The 17,740-nt window shown below is 36.8% G+C and overlaps 1 protein-coding gene across 14 annotated transcripts in view; it reads left to right on the top strand.

Annotated features, from left to right (window-relative positions):
- NEK1 (NIMA related kinase 1) overlaps positions 1-17,740 on the top strand; it is a 223,970-nt gene that overhangs the window by 192,911 nt on the left and 13,319 nt on the right. The window lies entirely within an intron of this gene.

The raw sequence follows: 17,740 nt of genomic DNA, 5'->3' as shown, positions 1-17,740 counted from the left end.
ATTCGATAACATGTATTATTGTTTTTCTTTTATAAACCATAATATTGAGTTTTAATCTCTTAACACAGACGCAAACACACATCCAACAAAAACCTCCATCTTCTGAGCAAATAAATTGCAATTGAGAGTACAACTAGGATAAAGACTATTTCATTGGCTTCCTGTTCAGGATTTTTTTAATAGAGTCTTTTACTTGAGCAAAAAGTCCCTTTATATACCCTCATGCACTATTGCTCTTTCCCACTACCCAACCTGACTTCCATTTTTAGTATCACACTAAGCTTAAGCAATATATCTTAAATAGACAGAGGTGCTATATTGCCTAATTTGTATGTAAAAACATTAATAGATATTCATACGCACTTTCTGGTAGAAGTTTTTCAGACCTCTTTTTCTCACTTGCTATTTTTGAATATATGTAACCAATTTTTTCTTATAAAAAATATCTCTACAGAAAATGTTGAAATGCAGGTAAAAATAAGAAATATCATTTGTTATATTACTCTTCGTATAACCTTTGCATATACATAAATTTTTTCCAAAATAAGATTTTATGTATACTCTTTATAACCTTTTCTGTTCAATATATATTATGACATTTTTGCAAATGCCATTATTACAATACTGTGATGAAAATAGCACTTTGTTATTGTCACATATTCTCTTTATATCATCATAAATAACCACATATTCCAATGAGCTGCTTATCATAACCTTTTTACAAATCTTTTTCTATTGTCATGCCTTTCCACTTTAATTTTTGTTGTTGTAATCACTTACACCTCTTATCTTTGTACATATCTACAATTATTTCCCTAAAATAAATTTCTGTAAGTGGAATTCAAAAGGTTATATTGTATACTGCCTGATTTCCAAATAGTTTATAGTGCTGTCAATAGTATGTGAAAGTACATCCATTTCTGTGTATGTTAAATACCACCCACTATTATTATTTACTTAAAAATTGTCTATTTATCAAATGAGTAATGGTATTGATTTGTATACATTTATGTTTCTGTGTTTTACAAATGAGGTTGGGCATTTTTTTTTTTTTATTTTAGCCTGTAAAGGAATGAACTGCCTGAATTCTTTAGTCCTTAACTATTTTTTAAATATGTCATTTTGGCCAGGCATGCTGGCTCGTACCTAGAATCCCAGCACTTTGGGAAGCTGGGGGTGGGCGGATCACTTGAGCTCAGGAGCTCGAGACCAGCCTGGCCAACATGGCGAAACCCCATCTCTACTAAAAAATACAAAAATTAGCTGGGCGTGGTGGTGTGGGCCTGTAATCCCAGCTATTTGGGAGGCTGAGGCAAGAGAATCACTCGAACCCGGGAGGTGGAGGTTGCAGTGAGCCAAGATTGCAATATTGCACTCCAGCCTGGGTGACAGAGTGAGTCTCTGTCTCAAATAAATAATAAATAATCACTTTGATTTTCAATTTAATTTTCCAACTGGGTATACTTTCATTTTGTGGAGTATTTTCTTATGCTTATCTTAAATTTAGAGATTATTAAATTTCCTCATTTATCTAATATCAGTCTTTTGAAAGGTGTGAACTACCAAAACAAATTTATGATCTTCAGAGTTAAAGAGAAAGGCCTATAGATAAGGACTATCATACAATTCATGTACTTTTTTTGTAGTAAAGATGTATAGCCATCTTTAGCTCAGAGCTTCTTAATACCTTATTGCCATCTATAAAGTTAATATTCTTTGCATAATACATTTGATTGTTTGATTTTCTTTTATGACCTTAAGAGTTCTATAGAAGAACTTACTCTGGAAGTAACTACAGCAAATTAGAAGCAGCAATGCAGATTTCATGTAGAGGAGTATGAGGAAAGAGGCAAGAAAAAACACTAGAAAATCAAAGCAGTCTGTAGCCATTTAGGAAAAGAACACAAAACCATCCCTGCCCATTCTATAAATATTTATATAATCTGTTTACTAAGGTGGGATAATTTAACCTTTTATAAGCATGTTTAAAGCTCTTTTTTGCAAATGTTAAGTTATATTACTGGTGGAATTTTTTTCTTGATTGAGGAAATTCCTCATGTGCTTTGGATCCCACCTCCTCACTCTTCAAGGAACTGACTCCATTAATTTTGCCACTCTAACCCGTGTCATCAACTTTTTCTATAGTGGATCATTTACTCAACATATATGTTCTAATAAATGTCATCAAAAATAGCAAACTTCTTTTGAGCACAGTATCCTTCTTTAGCTACCACCCCATTTCTCTATCCCCTTTTGCAACCAAGCATCTTGACTATGTTGCAGTCTCATTGCAATTTCCACTTACATTCACTTCCCAATACATTCCAATATGGCTTTTAGCCTGCTCGTCCACTGAAGCGGCTCTGTTCAGATAGTCAGTTACCAGTATGTTGCCAAATTCTCTGCACCATTTTCTCTTTCACCTTTCTTAGCTTTTCTTCTTTCAACAGAGTTCATATATGCTGTACTTTTAAATTCACTTTATCTGTTGGCTCCCTTTATATTGTACTTTCCTAGTTTTTCTCTGAACTCAGTAGTCACTCTTCTGTCTCCACTGCTGGTGGATCCTACTCTAACAAATTTCTTAAAAATAATGTGTGTTTTTCTACTGTGAAATATGCTATGAATGTCTATTAAGTCAAATTGATTGATAGTGTTCAAGTCTTCTGCATCTTTACTGATTTTTTAATCTATTTGAACTATAAATTGCTGAGAGAAGATTCAAATTCTTAACTACGCTTGTGTAGAGTCGATTTTCACCTGCTTTCAAGAACTACCTGAGACTGAGTAATTTATGAAGAAAATAGATTTAATTGACTTACAGTTCCGCATGGCTGGGGAGGCTTCTGGAAACTTAACAATCGTGGCAGAAGGTGAAGGGGAAGCAAGGCATATCTTACATGGCAGCAGGAGACAGAGAGAGAGAGAGAGCGTGGGCACGAAGGGGGAAGTGCCACATACTTTTAAATTGTCAGATCTCATTAGAACTCACTCACCATCACAAGAATAGCATGGGGGGAAATCTGCCCTCATGATCCAGTCACCTCCCACCAGGTCCCTTCACTGACTCTTGGGGATTACAATTCCAGAGGAGATTTGGGTGAGGACATAGCCAAACCATATCAACTTGTATAGATAACTATTTCTTCTTTCAGTTATGTCAGTTTTTATTTTATGTATTTTGAAGTTCTGTTTTGGGGCAAATAAAAATTTAGTATTCTGTGTCTCCTGGATGAATTGATATGTCTATGTTTATGAAGTATCCTTTTTGTTTGATCACGTTGTTCAATATCCTTACTGATTTTCTTTCTACTTATCAATTACTGAAAAGGAGTGTTGAAATTTCCACTCAGTTGCATTTAAACTAAGAATCAATATGTCTTCTTAATGAATCAACCCCTTTGTCACCATGAAATGAATCCTTTTATCACTGGTCATATCACCTTGTCTGAAACATTTTCTCTGGTTTTATTATAGCCATTCCAGCTTTCTTATGCTTAATCTTTATATGGTATATATACATTCTTTACTACTCTTAACCAAACATTTTATATTTAAAGTGGATTTCTTGCAGTTAGCATGTTAGTCAAGTCTTGTTTTTAACAAGTCTAACAATCTCTTTTAATTGATTAGACAATTTACATTTAATGTAATTATTAATATCACAGCCATATGATTGGGTTTAAACCTACCATTTTGCTATTTGTTTTCTATTTGTCTGATCACTTTTTTGTTCCCTTTTTACTTTTATTCTTCCTTCCTTTGGATTTAGTATTTGTAGCTCCTTACTTTATCTCTACTGTTTGTTTTCAAGATACATCTTTAGCTTAGCATAATCTCCCTTCAAATAATATTATACCACTTCACATATGTCACAAAAACCTTACAACTATGGGCAGTCATGCATCACATAATGACATTTCAGTGAATTACAGACCCTATATACAGCAGTGGTCCCGTAAGATTATAATAGAGCGAAAAATTCCTCTCACCACCTAATGACATCGTAGTGTCACAGTGTAATGCATTACTCACATGTTTGTGGTGATGCTGATGTGAACAAACCTGCCACACTGCTAGTCCTAGAAAAGTTTAGGACATGTACAGTACCTAAATGCTTGACAACAATAATAATTGACTGCATGCCTGGTTTGTGTATTTTTAATACTTTACTTTTTATCATTATTTTGGAGTGTTCTACTTATTAAAAGAAAGTGAACTGTAAAACAGCCTCAGGCAGGTCCTTCAGGAGGTATTTCAGTGTATAGTGTATAGTTATCACAGGAGATGACAGCTCCATTCGTGTTATTGCCCTTGAAGACTTTCTAGATTGGAGGTGGAAGACAGTGATATTGATGATCTTGACCCTCTGTAGGCATAGGCTAACGTGTATGTTTGTGTCTTCAAGTTTATAAAGTGAAAAGGTTACAGTAAGATAAGGTTAATTTATTGAAGACATAAAATTTTTAAATACATTTAGTGTAGTCTATGTATACAATGTTTATAAAGTCCACAGTAGTGTACGCTAATGTCCCAGGCCTTCACATTTCACTCACCACTCACTCACTGACTTACCCAGGGCAACTTCCAGTTCCACAAGCTCCATTCATGGTAAGTACCTATACAGGTGCACCATTTTTAATCTTTTATATGGTATTTTGACTATACCTTAGTGTTTAGATAGACAAATATTTACCATTGTACTACAATCTTCTATAATATTGAGTGTAGTAACATGCTATACAGGTTTGTAGCCTAGGAACAATAGGCTGTACCACATGTCCTAGATATGTAGTAGGCTAATACCATCTAGGTTTGTGTAATTACACTCTATGATGTTCACACAATGACAAAATTGCCTAACAACACTTTTCTCCTAATGTATCTTAGTTAAGCAAAGCATGACTGTACTTCCATTCCCGTCCTGCCTGTCCTTTGTGGTATTGTTGTCGGGTCTTTTTCTACCACATGTTATAAATTTCACAATACATTTGTATTATTTTTGCTTAAACATTCGTTTATCTTTTACAGAAGTCAGAAATTGAGAAAGTATTTTATATTTACATGTTTACTATTTCTGACATTTTTTGTTCCTTTGTGGAGAATTCAAGTTTCTATCTGGTATTATTTTTCTTCCACTTTAAGAACTTCCATTAACACTTCTTACACAGCCCTGTTGATGATGATTTTTTTTTTTCAGATTTTGTTTGTATGAAAGTGTTTTTATTTCACCTTCATTTTGAGTGGATATTTTCACTAGATATAGAATTATATTGTCTTCTGGGTTGCATTGTTTCTAAGAAATATGTGAGCTTTCTTATCTTCATGTATATAGAGTATCTTTTTCTCTGGCTTCTTGTACAGTTTCCTTTTTATCACTGGTTTCTAGCATTTTGATTATTAAATGCTTTGGTAAGGGTTTTGGGGAGTAAGGTTTTTAGAGTAAGGTTTTATAGGACTAGCAGTGTGGTAGGTTTGTTTACATCAGCATCACCACAAACATGAGTAATTCATTAAACTATGACACTACAATGCCATTAGGCGGTGAGAGGAATTTTTCAGCTCTTTTATAATCTTATGGGACCAATGCTGTATATGGGGTCTGTAATGTGTGTGTTTATCCTGCTTTGGGGTTCATTGATCTTCTTGGACCCTTAGGTTTATACTTTTCATTAAATTTGGAAAAGTTTTGGCTATTATTTCAATTAACTATTTTTTCTCTCTCTCTACTACCTTTTCTGTGCCTCCAGTTACATATATGTTAGACTCTTTGATACTATTCCACGGGTCACTAAGATTATGTTCATTTTGTTTTCAGTCTTTTTTTCTCTCTATACTTCATTGTGGATAAATTCTATTAGTATGTATTCACGTTTACTTATCTTTTTTCTGAAATAATATACTATTAATCCCACTCAGTGAAACTTCTATTTCAATATTGTATGTTTTATCTTTAGAAGTTGTTTTTGTATCTTTCATTTCTCTCCACATTATGTTCATGTTTATCCTTTAATACGCCATTAAAATAGCTGGCTTAATATCCTTATGTGCGAGTTCCATCATCTCTGTATCTTTTTCTGTTGACTTATTTTTCTACTGGTTATGGATCATATTGTCCTACTTCTGGGTGTGTTTTATAATTCTTTATTTGAAGGTGGACCTTGTGAATGTTATATTCCTAGGTCTTTGATTTTTTTGTTATTGCTATCTTCCTGTAAAGAGTGTTGGGTTTAAGTTAGTCAAGTTACTTGTGGATCTATTTTATACTTTTAAACTTTGTTTTTAAGCTTTGCTAGGACAAGTGTAAAGTTGTCTTCATTCTAGAGCTAGTTCAACTTATTTCCAAGGCATGACCCTCTAGGGCCTCCACTGTACATCACAGGTGATCTTGAGGAGACACCTCCCTCTCGGTCAGTTTGATCATCTCCTACCTGCATGAGCTCTGAGCATTGTTCAGCCTACAACTCCCTAGTTGTTTTGGCCTAGCTTTGTGAAGTTTCATTCTGCATATTCATGGCCTGTGCTCATCAAAGACTCAAGAAAACTACCTTGAGAAGTTTTGAAGTTTTTTTTGTTTTATTTTAATGAATCTCTCTTTTCTAGTTCTACCTCCCTGGACTTTGATCTTTGTCTCATCAGTCTAGCAAGGCTGCACCCAAAGTCCAGATATTTTCTCCAGGCAGAAAGCCAGTTTAGTGGTAGGGTTTAGTTCATTCATTTTCCTTCTCACAGGGATCACAGTCTTGTGCTGCTTATTGTTTAATATCTAAACACAATGTCATGTATTTTGCCAGTTTTCTAGTTGTTTCCTGTGGGAGTTAAGTCTGGCCATTGTTACTCTCTCATGGCCAGAGCTGGAAGTCTCCAGAAGATAAATGTGATATTTCAAGGCTATGTCCTGGGCCTTCTCTGTTTGCATTTGCTTCCCAAGTAATCTGACCCCAAGGCTTTAAATATAATTTATATGCTGATGATACTCAACTTTATTACTCTAGTTCTTTCCTACAGATTATTCATCTATTTCATCAGTCTACTAGTCATATCAACCAATTGTTTCCTAACTTCTCTTCCTAATTCTGTGGCTGCCTGTGTGAAATCCATTGTCCAAATAGAAACCAGAGGTCTTTTTTAATATTATAAATTACGTCAAATCACAGCCATGCTTAAGACTCCAGTGGCTTTCTGCTGCTTAACTAATATTCAGACTCTTTACCATGGTCTACAAGGTTTCATGTGGCATTGACTGCCTCTCTGTCTGACCTCAAAATATTTTTCTCTAGCTCATTCTAACATTTTCCCTTGATACACCACTCCCTTTCCTGCAGTAGAGTTTGCACTTGCTGTTACCCTGGCCTGAAATGAGCTTCTCTTTGTTCTTTTCAACTGTGACTCATTATAGTCTTTCAAGTGGGGCCTTGGCTTCATTTCCATTTCTAGTAATTGCCATCCCAAGTAATGTCAGACATCATCATCTTGGCCATCAGGTTGGAAAATTACAGTTATAGGACATGCTACTATAGCACATACAGGAAACTCTAATATAGTAGTTGTTAGCTTTTCAGCTTCACTTATTACTGTGATTTTATTTAAAGTATATTCATGAATGCACTTAATCTTTTTTTAATATTAGAGACAGGGTCTTGCTCTGTCTCCCAGAATGGAGTGCAGTGGTGCAGTCACGGCTCACTGCAGCCTCAACCTCCTGGGCTCAAGCAATCCTCCCACCTCAGCCTCCTGAATAGCTGGGACTACAGGCATGCTTCACCATACCTGGCTGATTTTTAAATTTTTTGTAGAGACAAGGTCTCGCTATGTTGCCCAGACTGGTCTGGAACTCCTGGGCTCAAGCAATCCTCCCACCTTGACCTCTCAAAAGTGCTGGAATTACAGGTGTGAGCCACATGCCCAGCCACGTGTGCTTAAGCTGAATCTTTGAGTACCTCTGATAACATCAAGACATTTATGTATCTGTGATACCTAATGTGAGGATTGTTAACCAGTACACCAAAGATCTGTCTTAAATAAGATATGCATTAATATATCTTTATGCTGTCAGTTTACTTTGGTGAGTAGTATAAGAAATTCTCTAGAAGACTTTTGTATTTACCTTGAGGATGTTGTTGTAAATCTTATCTACCACACCGTTTGAGAAGGAACAAATAAGTGAAAACACTTGTAATGCCTTATGATAATTCCTGTAATGGAGAGATGAATGTGGTATAGTGGGACCACTAAAGAGGAAATGGTTAAGTCTGTCCTAGAACAAAGAAAGATTTCTGAAAAAGTTCGCATGGTGGATGAGACATGAGAACATTTAAAGCAAAATTAACTGTCATGAACATGAGATAGCACAGTGTGTTTGAGGCATTACAACTAGTTCTTAGTAACTCAGATGTGCAGGAGGTAAGATTCTGGTCATTCTTGTCCTTAAGCAGATGTCCTTAGTTTTCGAATCTGTGGGATCTTTTCCCCGTTTTCTAGAAAAAGTCTCTCTTTTTTCTGAATAAAGTAATACAATGTCTTAAAGAGATAAAAGTGGAGCTGTTCTTGTGGCCCAAGTCCTCCCTTGTCCTCTTGCCCCTACCCCACCCTCCACCTCACAAGCAGTTCCTTAGTCACGTCTTTAGAGCCCTAGAATTCTGGGAATATGCTCTGGATCGTGATACTAAGGCATTCCTTTAATGTACTTTAAAGGACTCTTTTTGCAGAAACTAAGATGTAATGACAGTAAACTGAATTACGTGTTTAAGCAACCATACAGATAGTAGTTAGTGGCTTAGTTGATCACTGTAAGACTGGCAATCAGAGTAATGCTTTGATTGCCACCATTCATCAGCAGGGCTATAAGTGATGACCTGGAATAAGCACAGTTATTCCAGCAGACTGCCCTTCCTTTTATACTACGTATTTGTTTATACCCTGCTTCAGACCAGAAGAATTGATCACATCCAAATATATAGATTGTACTAGAGAATATGCATTACAAATCAGCAAGCCATTAGCGACTATTATACATAGTTTTAATATTGAGCATAAGATTTGTTTAAATGATAGTCAAAATGAAAAGAGAATTATAAACTATGCCATATTCCCCAGAGGAGAGAAATATATAAATTGTTCAGGGGAATAAATGCTTTCCTTGCTTCTTCCCTCTGTAAGGGACTTCTCTACTGGAGTTTTCTATAACAGCCAATAAATTCTGTAACCTGTGATAACTTCAGTACTATTTCTACTGTAAATACAGTAGATGATTTTATAAGGTAGTTACAAAGTGACTTGCTAAAATGAGGTATCACACTTGGAGATCACTGAAGGTTAGTTTGTGAAAGGTCAAAATTAAATAGACTAAAATTGTTGTTTTCTCATGCTTTTGTTTACATAAGGACAGATTCTAGATTACCAAATGAATTAGCTGTTTGTCTTTGAAAAGTCACATTTTGCAATATAGCTTTTAATAGACTATTCAGTGGATGGCACTGCAAAGGCATGCCATGCAGTGCTCTATGTTGTTGGCTGATAACTTTGAAATCCAATGAGGCGGTGATACAATTGATAACCTATATAATGGAAAATGACTATAACTCAGACTCTAGTTTGGTTAGGTGGCCAGCTATTTTTGTTAAAGTAGGTTACAGAGCAATTTTTAATCAAAACTAGAACTTCTTCATGAAAACTTTTTTGTTCATTCACCATTTTGTTCATTCACCATTGATTAATGATCAGTTTGTTTTAAACCATACAGCCTTAACTCTAGAATTTTAATGTGGGTACCATGAAGAATGTTTGTCAAAAATACAGATTCTTACACCTCACAGCTAAAGGTATTTGTTTTAATATATCTGGAGCAGAGGTCAGGAATATGCATTTTTGGCACACATCGTAAGTAATTCTGCTGCTGGTGGTCCACATTCCCCACTTGAGAAGTACTGCCACAGATCACAGTTGACCTAATTGCAGCCTGGAAAGTGTTTAAAGTATGTTATATGTCAACCCTCCTTGACTGCTAAAAATATTAATAGTGCTTCAAAGGAATGTCTGATTTTGAGTGCTGTGCCTTTCTGATGAATTACAATTATGAACACTTTGTCAAATACATTCATAAATATTAAACAAGTTAATTTTCTATATAGGGTTATTGGATAACAACCAATAAAATTTTGGAAAGAGAGTACTAATATGAGGTTTACTTCTTGGTGGTAATAAAAAAGAAGTACCAAATTTAAGACCATATTATCGGAGTAATACAGATTATACTGACCTTTCTGTTGTTACTAGTAGGATGTATGACTCTAACTCATTAAAATTTAAGCAAATAGATTCTAGATCAGAAAACAGCTTTGCATTGTTCATAATTATTAATATTTTTTATCTTGGGAAGTAGCTATGAACTAACATCTAATAAAAGTATGCTAATTATTAGTGTAATAGTAGCTGGCTAATAGTATGAATAGTGTGCTATATACTGTTCAAGCTGCTTGACATATAATTACTTCTCACAGTGACCCTACGTGACAAATACTGTTTTTGTTCAGACTGAGTCTCGCTCTGTCACCCAGGCTGGAGTGCAGTGGCACAATCTTGGCTCACTGCAACCTCTGCCCTCTGGGTTCAGGTGATTCTTCTGCCTCAGCCTCCCAAGTAGCTGGGATTACAGGCACCCACCACCATGCCCAGCTAATTTTTGTATTTTGAGTGGAGACGGAGTTTCACCATGTAGGCCAGGCTCGTCTTGAACTCCCAACCTCAAGCGATCTGCCCACTCGGCTTCCCAAAGTTCTAGGATTCCAGGCGTGAGCCATCGCACCTGGCCATTAATACTGTTGTCTCCATTTTACGGATGAGGGAATTACAATGTAGAGAGGTGAAGTACATGGTGGATCAGTATAGATTTGGAAGGACGTATTAGTGACATGAAGTGACTGATCTAGTTTCTTACACAGAGACAAAAACTGATTAAAGGTCATTTAAATTTGTACTTTCTCTTTATCACTTATTTATTCGTAAAATAACTGTTGCCTGTGGTGAAGTACTTCCTGCATTGCCATCTTATATGAAAACTTGCCTGGAAAACTTTGGAATTTGTTGTAGAGGAATGTGGCACAAAATTTAGGTGTATTTGGGAGGCCGAGGCAGGAGGATCACTTGAACCCAGGAGTTTGAGAGCAGCCTGAGCAACATAGTTAGCCCCCACCTCTACAAAAACATTTTAAAATTAGCCAAGCATGGTGGCACACACCCACCTCTAGTCCCAGCTGCTTCGGAGGCAGAGGTGGGAGGATCGCTTAAGCCCAGGAAGTCAAGGCTGCAGTAAGCCGTGTTCATGCCGTCACGCTCCAGCCTGGATGACAGAGCATGACCCTGTCTCAAAAAAAAGAAAAAATTAGCTGTAATATTTAAATATTAATAACTATAGTTTGAAGGAGTAAAGAGTTGCTTTAAAAAAAAAAAGTGACATAAACTAAATTAATACCACACACCTATGGTGTTAAGTGAACACAATGGTAGAGTTTATAGCCCACAAATCAGAACAGTCTGAAAAGTTTGGGTCCTTATATTTGTTCATTAAGTGAACTTCATCAAAGAGACATTCAATCTCAATCTCCCTCTCTCTCTCCTTGCCTCCCTCTTTCCCTCTCTTTCTCCCTCTCTCTTCCTCCCTCCCTCCCCCCACCACCCCTCTCAGTCTTATTCCAGCAGAGACCTATGGCTCCTGAAACATAGATAAGCCTTTCTCCTTTCTGTTGCCACAACTGTTCTCTGGTCTTGTGGTGATGACTTTTCTACATTCAGAATTCCCAGAGTCAGGATATTTTTCTTCCCTAAAAGTATCATAAGGCAAGGACTGGATCTATTTTCAATCACCATTATATCCTCAGCATCTAATACATGTTTAATGCCCAATAAATTCTATCTGTGGATAGAATGTATTCATCAGTTAGGGACTTTTTACATGTGGTTGCTTTGTACCTTACCAAATGTAGCTTTGTTTTGATAAAGGTATAGGCCAAAGAAGTCCAATAGTAGAAGATAATGGTGAAGCATGGTTTAAAGTTCATTCTCTACCATAAAGCTTTCCTTTTCTTTGTCCTGTTAGGGAGAATTCATCAGTGATGGGTTTTGATTAAAAGCCTTTTACAAGGAGGCTTTTAAAAGTAGAAATCAGTCTAGGGAAACACTGTTCCACCTTCAGAAGAAACAAAGGTAGAACAGGTGATAAGCAGTTTAAAGCCAGTGATACAGTCTTGTATTCTTCTCTAAAGAACAACTGTTTCTTTAAAAGTACAAACTGGTTAAGCCTGTTTGATTGTCCTCACAAGTGGATACAGGATGAATTTGTGGAGTTCCCCACAAATTCTCACTCTGAGTCAAGCTATTGTAAGGCAGATTCATTTAGTCAACAAATATTTATTAAATATTTGCTATGTGCCAGGTACCACTCTAAATGCTAGAGTTACAGTAGTGAGGAAAACTACTGCTCATGGAGCCATTCTAATTGGAAAATATAAATGATAAAATACATGATTATAAATAATTGGAAAAATTGAAGCAAGGCTGGTGAAGAAAGTTTGTATACATGAGCCCCATTTCTCCTCCTTATCTGGAGCCTGCTAGTCAGGTATGAAGGTATTCCTCAGAGGCTACTCCTGGCTGGGATACATGCCTTCATAATGCAGTGAATGGTCTGTAGGCCAACATAGATTTGTAAAGATTCATATCAAAACTTTGCATTTGTTGTGATTTTATAAAGGGAAATTATCAATATATTTTTCCAATGGAATTTTTAAAAATAGTAACATTTTCAAGATTTGATTAATTTATAATCCCATGAAATCTGAAGTAGGTTGAGATAGAGAATTACCTGCTAACTCCACTTCATTTGCAGCCAGTTAAAATGACATAAAAGTCAGTCATGGCGGTGCACAGTGGCTCACGCCTGTAATCCCAGCACTGTGGGAGGCCGAGGCAGGTGGATCACCTGAGGTCAGGAGTTTGAGACCAGCCTAGCCAACATGGTGAAACCCCATCTCTACTAAAAATACAAAATTAGCCAAGTGTGGCGACACATGCCTGTAATCCCAGCTACTCTGGAGGCTGAGGCAGGAAAGTCGCTTGAACCCAGGAGGCAGAGGCTGCAGTGAGCCGAGATTGTATCATTGCACTCCAGCCTGGGCAGCAAGAGCGAGACACCATCTCAAAAATAAAAAATAAAAATGTCAGTCATGACCACTGAGGACTAAAAAAAAAAAAAAAAAAATAGAGTCAGATAAAGATCATAACATCAGTTTTATTTTTGATAAAGCTCTACTGGAAAATGTGGCTTAGGTTTGGCCTAAAATCATGCCTCTCAATATTTTCCTCCAGTGACTAGTCCTTGGAATCTGAAGAACAAACTTTCTTAACCCACAATAAGAGCTTTATATCCATCAAGCTCCAGTAGCAGGAAGACTGAGAGTGAGACCTATCTTGTCCCTAGAAAGCAGGCGTAGGCCTGAGCTATTTGTGCTCACTACAAGGCAACAGAAGGGAAACAGGATACGCACGCACACACTGTGGCAGGCAGATCTGAGAAAGAGAACAGGAAGGACACACACTATATTGTCGGTGCCCTCTTGCAAATTTGCCTTCAATCAGCTCGTGTTTCTTCACTTTAGGGGATAGTCAATAAGGGATGGAGAGAGATCAGATGTGTTCTGTGGATAGGGAGTGGGACAAAAAACTGATCTCCTTTATGAAAACTTGAGAATTTCTTGTTAAAGCAAATGCAAAGTGGCAAAAAATGATTAACCTATAATTCACATAAATAGCACATGTACCTTAGATGTCTTTTGATTTGTTAAAGTATTCCATTATTAGATAATGTCCATAATTTTTGTCTTTGGGAAGTGTTCCTAATTTTTAAATTAATGTTTTAAATCCATTTTGAACCTGATGTATTGGTTGAAGTAAGCAGATATTCACAGTGGTTATTCTTAGAGAGCAGCAGCAGCAGCATTTAATTGCAGTAAACAGGCTAAACGAATGTGCCCATCATAAGCCATTTGGTAGTGTAACTAGAATACTACTACTTCTAATTTTATATGAAAAATACTGAAGTTCAAAGAGTGTATTAGAATTACTATGAGTAGAATTTTTTAGTTGAAGTTCTGTTAATGCAAGTAATACTGAATTCATTCACTATGTTATATGTTTCTCTACATCTCTGAAAAAAAATAGAACTAACCAGCAATAAAACTGAAGGAAACATTTTAAGGTTTCCCAAAATTTGGTACTCTTATTTGAACTTATAATGATACCAAATGCTAGATGTGTAAATTATCATGTAACAATCTTGAAAAAAGAAAATACTATACATGAAGATCTCGGCCAGTGTGTTATAGATGAGCTGTTATTTTCAGAAAGAGTTCTTTTTGTGGATGTTAAAACTATAGAATATTGTTTAAACAACATAGAATAGTAGAATCAGAATTATAGAACTGAAAGTGTTCTTTTATAAAATTCTCTTGACCAAGGATGAATAACCTGTTTCAAACTTACCAGTCTAGTATGCAGAGTCTACAAGGAACTCAAACAAATAAGAAAAAAACAATCCCATCAAAAAGTGAGCAAAGGGCATTAATAGACATTTCTGAAAAGAATATAAACAACAAACATATGAAAAACTGCTTAACATCACTAATCATCAGGGAAATGCATATTAAAGCCACAATGAGATACCACCTTACACCTGCAAGAATGGCCGTAAAATTTTTTCTTTTCTGTATTTTTTGAGACAAAGTCTCGCTCTGTCGCCCAGGCTGGAGTGCAGTGGTGTGATCTCGGCTCACTACAACCTCCACCTCCTAGGTTTAAGCAATTCTTCTGCCTCAGCCTCCCAAGTAGCTGGGATTACAGGTGCATGCCACCACACCTGGCAGATTTTTGTGTTTTTAATAGAGACAGAGTTTCACCATGTTAGCCAGGCTAGTCTCAAACTCCTGACCTCAAGTGATCCGTCTGCCTCGGCCTCCCAAAGTGCTGGGATTGCAGGTGTGAGTGAGCCACTGCACCCGGCCAAGAATGGCCATAATTAAGAAGTCCAAAAACAGTAAGTGGCCGGGCGCAGTGGCTCACGCCTGTAATCCCAGCACTTTGGGAGGCCGAGACAGGCGGATCACAAGGTCAGGAGATCGAGACCATCCTGGCTAACATGGTGAAACCCCGTCTCTACTAAAAATACAAAAAATTAGCTGGGCGTGGTGGCGGGCGCCTGTAGTCCCAGCTACTCAGGAGGCTGAGGCAGGAGAATGGCGTGAACCCAGGAGGCGGAGCTTGCAGTGAGCCGAGATCACGCCACTGCACTCCAGCCTGGGTGACAGAGCAAGACTTCATCTCAAAAAAAAGAAAAACAATAAGTAAAACAATAGATGTTGGCTTGGATGTGGTGAAAAGGGAACACTTTTACACTGCTAGTGGGAATGTAAATTAGTACAACCGCTATGGAACACAGTATGGAGTTTCCTTAAAGAGCTAAAGGTAGAACTACCATTCGATCCAGCAATCCCACCACTGGGTATCTACCCAAAGGAAAAGAAGTCATTATATGAAAAAGACACACACACACACACGCATGTTTGTAGCAGCACAATTTGCAATTGCAAAGATATGGAAACGACCTAACTGCCCATCAACCAACGAGTGAATAAAGAAAATGTGGAATATACGTACCTTGGAAGACTACTCAGCCATAAAACGGAATGAAATAATGTCTTTTGCAGCAACTTGGATGGAGCCGGAGGCCATTATTCTAAGTGAAATAACTCAGAAATAGAAAACCAAATAGTGTATGTTCTCATTGATAAGTGGGAACTAAGCTTTGAAGACACAAAGGCATAAGAGTGATATAATGGACTTTGGGGACTCGAGGGGGGAAGGGTGAGAGGTAGATGAGGGATAAAAGACTGCACATTGGGTACAGTGTACACTGCTCGGGTGTTGTGTGCACCAATATCAGAAATCACCACTGAAGAACGTATCCATGTAACCGAAAATCACCTTTACCCCAAAAACTATTGAAATAAAAAAAATCATTTGTATTGTTTAAAAGATGAAAAGGAAAAATGAAAATAAATAAATCTATAGGGAAAAAAGCCTCCAAAGCCATGGGGGAGTAGGTGGGGGGACTTATTAGTCTATCAAGGAGTACTGTGAACATGAAGGGCTTATCCAGTTGATAGTTGTCAGATTAGTGGGTTGGTATAAACCTGTTCCAGGAGGTAAGTTGTCAAATTACATGACCACTTGAAATTTCTTTTGGTTAGCAAAAGGAGTAAACTAGAATTGAGTTTATTTTACCAGGGCCAGAATGTATCTCAGCCTAAAAAATATTGCATTATTTTATGTAGTAACCCCAAATTTAAGTATATAATGCATATGTGCTGTTTATTGATTAGCAGGTACCTAAGGAAACCATTTCTGGTACATATTGGTAGTTTATAATATACGTGGTCCAAACCATTAAAATAATAAACAAGGAAAGTGTGAATTCTACAGACAGTGGGAAATTCAGCAGAAGAAATACTTCCAGTACCATCACTAAGTGATTTAACAAGCAGTGTACTTTTACCAACTTGTAGTTCATAACAGTTTTTCCCTTGAGTGTGAGAACATTTAAATTATGTTCAAATAATGGAAATCTTTTTCATTATTCTCAAAAACAGATTGTACCAATAAAATTGGCCAAGTATATAAATTTTCATTAATATGCTAAACATTGTGTTTTCCTCACAGGCTCCCATCTGGTGAAGAGTTCTTATCAGTGCCTTAGTAGTCATGTTTCAAATCTCACAGATTCCTTTAGGGTTAACCCAGCTGTGAGAGTTATGTATGTAGTTAGTTGTTTCGTAGCCCTGTCTATCTATCACATTCTAATTGTTGAAAGGTTGTTGGACAGAGGCTATTTCTATTATCCCTTATCCAGTACAGATTCACATTTTCAACACCTCAACTGTGCTTTTTTTCTTTCCTGAACTCAGTTGGCTGAGTTTCTTCTTACTATTCCTACAAATTATGCTCAGCGTTGACATCAAAGTGCTTGTCCTTCCTGCCTTCTGTTCTAGTGAGAAAGGTTCCACTCACAGTCCCATGGTCAGGGAAGCACTGATAGGCTTCTCTCTGCACTGATTTGAGGCCCCTTATTTCACCAGTATGTGGCTAATCAGCAGTTCCTACAATTGAGTGATACAAGGGGCCATCAATTACATGTGGTGGCGCTTAGCCAAACTTCAGACTAACATGCTGCAGCACTTGGGCGAGACTGTATGGGGCAAGTTGACCACAAGAAGATGAGAGGAACACTTAGCAGAAATACCATGAAAGCGGAACAAATGGGTCGTGAGTGAGAAGGAGAAAACAGGTAGTTTCTAGCACTGCCTGATTCCTGACAGATTTCCAAGTCCATTCCATGTTTATACCTAAATAAACACTTCTCCCAGTTTTCAAAGGTGGTATCAGGGAATTCCTGTGCTAAAACCCAAACATAACTCACAAGTTTAGTTTCCTGTGAAAAAAGACTGAGCTGAAATTCAAGATAATTAGGTTCTAGCTTTATGCAAGTCACCTTTGGATCCTCTAGCTCTAAAAATATTTTTATATATGTATTTATATTTATATTTATGTATATATGTAGGTATGTAACAAAATTGTGATTAGTTCTAGTTTTCTCCCATTTTTATGTTTTAATTATCTTTCTCCTAATAAGAAA

The sequence above is a fragment of the Pongo abelii genome, chromosome 3, assembly GCF_028885655.2.
Source record: "Pongo abelii isolate AG06213 chromosome 3, NHGRI_mPonAbe1-v2.0_pri, whole genome shotgun sequence".
Lineage (NCBI taxonomy): Eukaryota > Metazoa > Chordata > Mammalia > Primates > Hominidae > Pongo > Pongo abelii.
This window is presented reverse-complemented; position numbering and strand designations above follow the sequence as displayed.